Source organism: Rhagoletis pomonella, unplaced genomic scaffold, assembly GCF_013731165.1.
Source record: "Rhagoletis pomonella isolate Grant_MI unplaced genomic scaffold, Rhpom_1.0 Rhpom_scaffold_00011, whole genome shotgun sequence".
Classification (NCBI taxonomy): domain Eukaryota; kingdom Metazoa; phylum Arthropoda; class Insecta; order Diptera; family Tephritidae; genus Rhagoletis; species Rhagoletis pomonella.
Window position 1 is genome coordinate 12,437,898 of NW_023458565.1, and position 10,030 is coordinate 12,447,927.

Below are 10,030 nucleotides of genomic sequence, written 5' to 3' on the forward strand. Positions count from 1 at the left end.
ACACCGTAATTTCAACTTTAATATATTTGTTTTAATTTATTTTATTTGACTTATAACCAGTCCGCTTTAAATTAGTAAAACCCGTAACTAAGACCACTTTCGACTCGTTAGAACTTCCATAGATACACACTAGTTTTCTGTCTTCATATCTTGGCATGCATGGATTTAAATGCAAATGCCACTTTGATTTGATTCTAAATACTATTATTATGCCGTTATGTGCAATCATAAACAATTGCATGCAATGCTACATATTACTGCCAACAGCCGTGACTGTCATTCATAAGCCAAGCCAATAAAATATTGCATGCCTGCATATCTTTCTTATAAAATCATAGAACAAAAAATCTTGAATCAGCGTTGGAACTTGAGCTACAGCGTCGAAGAAGAAGCAGAGAAAAAAAAAATGCAGAAAAACTACTGCAACCGACTGACAAAGTGTCAATGGATAAGTCGCACATTGGCGGCAAAGTAAGTGCATAGCAGAACCAACAGATAGATATTGAAGGTGGTGATGGTGGGAAAGCAGTGGCAGAATGTATGTATGAGAAGAAGATACCCGCAGATAAATGTGCCATCCATGATGGGCTCAAGTGGTGGGCGGGAGTGGATGGAGTTTTTGGAAGCCTTATTAATGTCAAGTTCATTGGCATAATCTATCAACATCACCATCACTTGCAGTCTATGCGTTTAAATGTTACCGGCCGTCCACATGGCCGATGCCTCGTTGATCTGTCTTTCCATGATTGTCGCTGGCATGTTGGCACGCTGGTACGTGGGCTTCTTCGCATTATTTGCAATTTTTATTATTTTTTTATATGCTTGACTGCATTCTGTGCGGCGTGCTGATGAAGTTGTTGCTGTATTGTGGCAACACTGGGTAAGTCAATATTTCCAAGTTTGTGGTAACAAACAACCAGTTCGAATGCGGGCTGAGTTGGTAAAGTTGGAGTTTGACCAGATAACTATACACACATTCATACTACATACATACCTAATACATACATATGTATGTAGGTACATTCTATTGTACTTGCACTCATAAAAGGGTGGATCTTAAATGATATTATTAAATTTTGATAAAGTTTAATGGTATAAAATTTATTAAACAAAAAACTTTAAATATTTCGCAAGAATAGGGGTGCTAGAAACAAATTTTAGCTAAGTTGAGAAAATAACACAAGAATTGGCTGCTATTTATTCAAGCGCACATTTCAACTCCGATTTTTCGGAGAAATTTTCAATTCGTCGAAATCAATTGCAATTGGCATTGGATTTTTCGAGATCAAATCCGATTTCTCAGGAACATTTCCGATTTCTCAGGAACATTTCCGATTTTCGAAATCATTTTAGATTTTCGGACAGATTTTCTAGTTTATAAACAGTCCCGAAATATTTTCGATTTTTCGGGAACATTTTAGATTTGTCGTTAACATTTACGATTTATCGGAAACATTTTCGATTTATCGGAAACATTTTCGATTTTCCGCAACATTTTCGACTTTTCGGAAACATTTTCGATTTTACGGAGATTTTTCGGAAAAAATTTCGTTTCTATTTAAACATTTTAGATTTTCCGGAAACATTTTAAATTTTTCGGAAACATTTGAGATTTTTCGGAAACATTTTAGATTTTTCGGAAACATTTTAGATTTTTCGGAAACATTTTCGATTTTTCGAAAACATTTTAGATTTTTCGAAAACATTTTACATTTTTCGGAAACATTTAATATTTTTGGGAAAATTTTAGATTTTTTGGAAGCATTTTCGACCTTCGGGAACATTTCAGATTTTTTAGGAACACATCAGTTTTCGGAAACATTTCAAATTTTTCGGAAATATTTCAGCTTTTTCGGTAGAACTTCAGATTTTTCGGCAACATTTCAAATTTTTCGGAAAGATTTCAGCTTTTTCGGTAGAACTTCAGATTTTTCGGCAACATTCCATATTTTTCGGAATAATGTATTTCAGATTTTTTGTAATATTTCAGATTTTTAGGAAACTGACATTTTTAGGAAACATTTCAAATTTTTCGCAAACATTTCATATCTTCCGGAAATATTTTAGATTTTTAGGAAAAATTTCAGATTTTTCGAAAACATTTCAGATTTTTGGGAAACAGTTCAAATTGTTCGAAAACGTTTAAAGTGTTTCATAAACATTTCAGATTTTGGGTAATATATCAAATTTTTCGGAAACATTTGCAAGTTTTTGAAACATTTTCGGTTTTTCGGAATATATTAGATTTTTTGGAACATTTTCGATTCGCCGCAACATTTCAAATTTTTCTGAAACATTTCCGATTTTTTGGAAACATTTTAGCTTTTCCGGAAACATTTCGATTTTGGGGGAAAATTCAAGGTTTTTCGGAAACATTTTCATAAACATTTCAAATTTCGCGGAAACATTTCAGATTTTTAATTTTTTTTAATATTTTCGATTTTTCCACAACATTTACATTTTTTCGGAAACATTTCCTTTCATTTAGGAAGCGTTTACGATTTTTCGGCAACATTTCCAACTTTTCGGAAACATCAGATTTTTGGGAAAAATTCTAGATTTTTAGGAAACATTTTATATTTGTCGAAAACTTTTGCAATGTAGAAAGATACATATTTTTCAACCAAAGCAAAATGGAAATTGCTTCGCCGCTTCATAAAAAAGTTGTAAAATATTAGTCTAGAATAGTTGAATGAAAAGAACCACCCTAATGTGAATAAGTATACGCACGTACTTTGGCTATAGATACTAATTCCTAGTTGCAGATGATGCATGTTCCCGCCATGTTGTTAAACAACGATCTACAACAAATTGCCTGCAAGCGAAATGCTGAAGACGCTAAGTGGCTATTATGTTAAATACAACGCTTACGGCGTTCACATGGACATGCGAACATGCATAAACAAATAAGTATTTTTAACATTTTCTACATGTTCAAATCGCAACAATTATGCCAAATCGCTATAGCGTACAGTAAATTTTAAATAACTATGGGAGACAAAACTCAGAAGTGCAATTTTTTTGCCAAAATAATTTTTTAATTCAATGCCACTAATGTTTGAAAAAAAAACGCATTAAATGCCAAAACACTTACACTATTTATGACTCAAGTATGTAGTCAGTCAGTCAGTCATCTTAGCGTACACCACACAGCACCACTTCAGACTATTCAATCAGTCACCACATCAAGCCACGCATGCACCCATTTCGGTCTGTCTGGCCATTTTCTCGCAAGCAACTAATTCATAATCTCTTGAGCTCAAAGTGGCATTGCTTAAGCGTGTGCGGCAGGCAGCAAAACGTGCATTACCTGCAGCCAGTCGTGCTGGCAAATATACCCCCACCACTTACACTTTTTCGCACCTCCCTCCTTCATTCGACTGAGCTATGTACTCGAAAGGTATCCTATTGACAAAGTAGTGGCTTTGAAGTGGTTATATCTGCCATTATGTGTATGCGAATGCAAGTGCATTAACGTAGGGGCAGCCAAAGTATTCAAAAATGTTCTTGTTACATATGTATATTACGTATGTATATTTATATGTAGATATATAGTAGATGAATACTTACAAATATGCACAAATGTACGAGTACTTATGTATGATTGCCCTTGCATTTGTTAAAGTTACTCGCCGCATCTGCAAGAAGGTCTAAGACACTGAAGAAGTTTGTTTTGTAAATAAATAAACAAATGGCTTAATGTGTGCTTTTATTTTTATCATTGAATAAATTTTCCTTTTTACCACGTTAATATACGAGTACGCTCGCTTTCTTGTTTCTTTTTTAAATCTTGGTTGTGTATAAAGGCGTCTTATGCGCACAAATAGTAGGAACTCTTATTTAATAAGAGTAGTCTTTTGCTTAAACTAACTTTTCGTAACACAAATATGCTGCGGATTTTGTTCTTTGCCGCCATAAAAATCATAAAGAGGTGTTTGAACTCTAAAGTTTTTCGAACTCAGGTACTAATTACCCAACCAGCAACATATTTAGTTTCAAACTTTTGTAATAGGTATAAATATTTGTTTGGAATGCTATTTGCATAAGTGAGTAATTTTAGAATTAGCAGAAACTGCAAATAGAACACATTTTTAGATTTTGAAACAATGTTTCGAGTTTCTTCGGAGTTTTTCGAGTTTATTCGAGACTTTCCGGAATGTTACGAAACTTTTGGATATTTCTCAAAATATTTGTGGATGTTTTGATATTTTTCGGAATTTTATTCAACAATTTTATTGAGCTTGAGGCCGTTTTATATGGAAAATTTGATTCGCAATGTCGCGGAACTTTTCGGAATGTTTCGGAGAATTTAGGACTCTTTCGGAATATTGCGAAAATTTTAAAAATGTTTCAGTAGTTTCTGCATGTTTCGGCATTTTTTGGACAGTTTCAAAATTTCCCGGAGTTTTTAGAGTTTTGTTTGGATTCTTCGGAAATGTTCGTAATATTTTGAGTTTTCTTTTTTGCCGGATTCTTTTGGAATTATCGAATTTGGCCGAAATTTTTTATAACTTTCTATAGATTCTTCAGAACTTTGACAATTTTTCGGAACTTTTCGGTACTTTTCGAAATTTTTTGAAATCCTTCGGAATTTTTTGGGATTTTTCCAAACTTGTCCAAGATGATCCGAACTTTTCGTAGTTTTTTGAAACTTTTCGAATTTTTTCGGAATGATATGAGACTTTATAACTTTTTGGAATGTTTCTAAATTTTTCGCAACTTCTGGCAATTTTTCAGGACTCTTCCGAACTTTTCATAAAATTCGCAACTTTTCGAATTTTTTTTGGAGTTCTTCGGAGCTTATTGGAAATTTTCAAGTTTCGGAGCTTATTGGAAGTTTTCAATGTTGCAGCAAGGGGTTTTGCTGCTTTTAGTTTTGTAGAAATTTCACGAAAAATTGCGAAAAACTGTTCGGAACTAAAATTTCGGTGAACTTGCGAAAGCAGCGAAGAAGCAGATGTGCTGCTGACTGTGGTTCGAGATAATTTTTCGACAAATATTGCATTTTTAAGAACTTTTGGGAATTTTCTTAACTTTTAGGAGTTGTTCCGAACTTTTTGTGTTTTTTTAAAACCTTTCGGATTTGTTCGTAGTTTTTTTTTTGGGATGATCAGATGGTTTTTGGGGGTTTTAGAGAGGCTTTTGGTACTTTGTGAGATTTTTCTTGCCTTTTTCGATCTTTTCATTATAAAAAGGTTACGCGCAACGGTCTCTTAGCGTTAAAACATTTCCCAAGCCGGAACAGACGGACCCAGGCTATATGGTGGATACTTGATATCTTTCCGGTACCCGGTACGGTTGTTTCAATTTTTGTCGAGTCATTAAAAATATGTGCCTTTATTGTCTGCGACGGGTCGTTAGAGTTGGCAACTACCACTCCGTAGGGTCAAGGTTCGAACCCTGGTCAAAACAACATCCCATAAAACAAAGCAACATCAAAAAACAAATATCGAAAAAGGTTTTTAACACCGGCCGGGCCACATCAGGCAATGGCAAACCTCCGTGTGTATTTACATTCATACTGCATATTTGGTTTGGTTGGTTTGGACATTACATATACATACATATTGCATACAAGTAAGTATGTTTTTTTTTTGTACCAGCTGCGAACGGCTTTTTTTTTAACTTTGCTCTTTGATTTCGTTTGCGTGCTTAGCTTTTTAACAGCTTTGCCTAGCGTGAACTAGTTTTTTAAGCTTACTATATTAAGCATTGTGGGTGCTTATATGGAACGAGGACCTATTTAGTAGTCTTAAGTAGTTTGGTCATTTGATGTGTGTGTTCTAATAATAGTATGCAAAAAAATTCGACTACACCGGGATGACTCAGGAATGAGCAACAAAGGCATCCCTATATAAGGATCGAACTGTGTTTGTTCGAGCATGCGCTATGAAACAATTGATTGTACCCTTTCACATTTTCGAAAGGGTATAAAAAGAGGAAGACGACCAATTTTTCGATCAATGGGAGTTGAAATGGGAGGCTGAATATTTGCTGAGCAGACATTCGTTTCCTTTCTTCCTGGGATTGTTGACTTAATTCGATTTTCACACTTATTTTTATAAAAATAGGGCCGTTGCTGCTTGCTAAAACTAAGGTTTCATGACAGTATTTTTATTAGTTGAAATTTTTGTTATTGTATATTTTATTTTAACATATTATACCGTTATGCCCACATACACGATTCCTATAATGTATACACAAAGGGTGATACAAGGATGTTGCAGATCTTTGACAGCAATTATTTGTCATATGTTAGTGTTTTTTTCAGACAACTATTACTACAGGCTTTGGCAAACTTAAACCCAATTTACATAATTTCGGTACTTGAAAGCAATTCTGGTCCATTTTCCTTTGTGTTTTCTTTTCGTTGAATTCAAGCTTTCGGTTCTTTCAATCTACCCACAACAAGTCACTATTTGCTGAGGTTTTTGGGCTGGCGGAGTCATCGGACCCTTTGAAAATGATCGGAGCCTTTGAAAATAATGCCGGTAACGCTGTAATCGTGGAATGATAACAAACTTTTTACGGTCGGTAGGTGCCACTATCCGCACAGGGCATGAAATAATGACCATATTGCAAGTATCTGCGTACGACATTTAAAACAAAACCTAAAGTGGGAAAGCCGCTTAGTATCTTTTGAAGAGAGTTCCAGGCAGGCGAAATTACCTTAAACATTTCCTAAAAAACGACACATATGTATGTACTTATTTATTGGCATACATTTGTTGTTGCCACTAACACGAAAACTTTTTAAATATTATGAAAATCTTAATTTTTTTATGGAGCTTTCAGCTTGCCATGATCTTGATTCCGCCCACTGAAACAACCCAGAACTCACCAGGAGAAGGTGCCTGCACTTCTATTTTAGTCCGTTTTACATGCTGACCAGTTTATCAGTTCCGTGCAAGCTACTTTCGAATAAATTATATTCCTAGGTGGCTTAAAAAATGTCTCACAGATCGTTCTGATTTCTTCCTGGGTCGCATTGCTTCAGCAGTAAAGTCTGGTTCTCGGCGTATGAAGAACCATATCTATTGTGGCATACACTTTAAAGATGAAATCAACTAGTCCGGCATAAGATTTCTTTTTTGAGCATCGCTAGCTACCATAGTGGCAGAACGTTCCATCTGATATTTCTCATACTCTCGTTACTGCTGGTACTGGCCGCGTTCTTTCTGCTTATTGGCTTTTCTTCCGGTGTACTATGGTTGACACTACGGGCACTAAAATTGTCTAATTACAAAACAGCGGTACTGTCGCTGGCACCTTCCGTTTTTTGCTGCTCCCCGCTTTTTCTTCGGAGGTGCTATGGGTTCGGGTTCGTTGATTTCGTAAGGAATTTCAGGCGCAGTTCCTCCTGTGACTACGTCGCATCTTCCCCAGGTTTTCGTTGTTGTTCTTGCTGTTGTTGTTTTTGTCTTGCCTTGTTGTTATTTTTTTCCATTTGTGGTAGAGAAGACACTTCTACAGCCGACCCTAGGCAAATACCATGAAAGATGCATTAGCAAAAGTGTATATTTGGAATCAAGAAAAGCTAAATCGTGCTCATTATCAATCTGAGCTTTTCTATCCCTTAGCCCGCAATGTCCACTTCCATAAAGTCCGTTTCCTAGTAATTAGTTTTCCATAACACTGGGCAAAATCCCCATTACTTATTAATGTGGTGAAGTTCACGCCTAATAAATGCGATATCTTTCAACTTACACCCACGATAAACAAAAAACAAAAAAATATTTCAATTTTTTTAACACAACAAAACCCAACCAACCTTAACCGCCGCTACAAAGTTTAACAGCCAATTGAATTTCAGTTAACCAAAAGCGAATGCCTCGTATCATTTATCATTAAAATTTATGAAAAGCCATAAATTGATGAGTTACCGGGCTAATTAAGAGCCTAATGCATATATGTAGAAGGTATGAGTAAACGAAAAAAGCCACGCTCGGCTAAGTCTAAACGGCAACCAAGTCCAACACATTTATTGATAATGGATATGAGTGAAACAAAGCGGCGTTTGACTTGGTCAAGCCAACTAACTAACTAAATAACCAACCGAGCGCGTAAATCATAAGCGAAGAATGACTAAACAAACACGCTTGCTATAATTTAGTACATACATACACATATGAACATACTCGTATAAATATGGATAAGTTCGTTGGCTGGCATGAACATGGGGGTGTGCGTGTTTCAGCTACATACTACCCTGCAGTGAAAAATTATCAATTGTTAAAAATGATCAACTCATAGTTAGTTGTTTGGCGGGATTTCGATAAATACCTCAATTTTAATTAGCTATGACAAAACCAACTTAAAGTGAGTTGTAAAGTCATGTAGGAGTCATGCAGACGTAATAGGGAGTTTGTTTTTTTTACAAGTTTCTATTTAAAAATTCTCATACAGAAACTACTTTGAATAAATTTTTTTCTGCACTTCACAAATTCTTTTTCGAATTCAGGGCAAATAAAATGATTTTATGTCTGATGGAATTCTAAAATAGGACCACCTACTGCAGAATATGTAAACAAATATGCAATTATGAATATAAATAAAAATAAAAAAAATATAAATTAAAAAAATAAATAAATAAAAATAAATAAAACTTTAACAAAATGTTTTTTTTTTTATTAATATTTTATGTCCAAAAGTAGTTAGTTACAAGTTAGTTGACATGTAATGCAGAGGTATCCAGTTCTGACTTTTTTGCGGTCGTCGCCCCACAAAAGTAGTAAGCTTTTTTTCGATCGAAATATACAGTTTTCGCGTAAACACACTAAAGTTATAGGCTATTTCCACCAAAGACTTAACTGCAGTTAAGAGCTCAGATAAGTTCCAAAAATTTTAACGTGGGGTGATCGACAAGGTTTATTTCTTAATTTTTGCTTTTTTCCTTCATTTTGGTTCTACTTAATAGGTGGAATTACCCACTTCGAGTTGTAATCTTATTTTTCGAATAGGCATAAACTGCAGTTAAGGCTTGGTGGAAATCAGTTATTAGGTATAAGGTAATGTCACTCCCTGCAGGGTATATACATACACTGCCGAGCAAAACTGAGTACATGGTAATTTTTCTTAAATATTTACAATGTTTTTCAACTAAATTTTGTATGCTATTTTTTATAAAACTATTTTTCGTGCTTTAACGAAAATGTGTTTATTAAAGTTTCAAAGCTAATTTAGAAAAATTCCACATTTTTATAAACATTTTTGAACTTTTAAGAATATTTCTGCGTATGTGCTAGATCAATCATGAATATTTAGTATAAGAAATGCAAGTTTTGAGCAACTAGATAATGGTGTAGATTTCCAATAGTTTTTTTTTTTATAAAACAAGTGCTTATGTATATGCTTTTCGTTGAGGCATGAACAATATTTTTATAAAAAATAACAAAAATTTTTTTACTTGAAAAACATTGTAAATATTTAAGAAAAATCCCCATGTACTCAGTTTTTCTCGGCAGTGTACCTACATCCATACATATCTAGAGTATAATATAAAGGCATATAAGCTTCCATGTCTGTGAGTAGCGTAAAATGGCAGCATGTGTGTGTGTGTGTTTGAGTACTTAATGTGCTCATAGATTATTAACTACATTACAATAACTTAATTGTCTGTCAACTGTGCGCTTTTAGCCAAGTTAGTCGATGTTTTTTGTTGGTCGGCAACAAAAACTTAATAACTTGCTTACAAAGTAGACAAAATTTAGATTACATTTCCAAATAAATACTTTCACTCCCTGTACATAGGGACTAGTTTTAAACTAGTGCAAAATGGTGGAAGTGTGGTACATTTGAAGCTTATATTGGTGAGAAAATAACGGCGGAGGCGGAAACATGCCTAAAAACGTATTCTTCCGTATAGAGAGGCGCACATTACAAAGCATGCCTCTGTCACACATAAACCACTCCAGTTTACCGCTGGGTATCTGCGTAGCTGACGGCATCATTATCGCCAACAAAGGCAAGCAGTCTGACTGAGCTATTACCCATTAATAGGCAAAATAATGAAATTATTAAATTTAGCGTG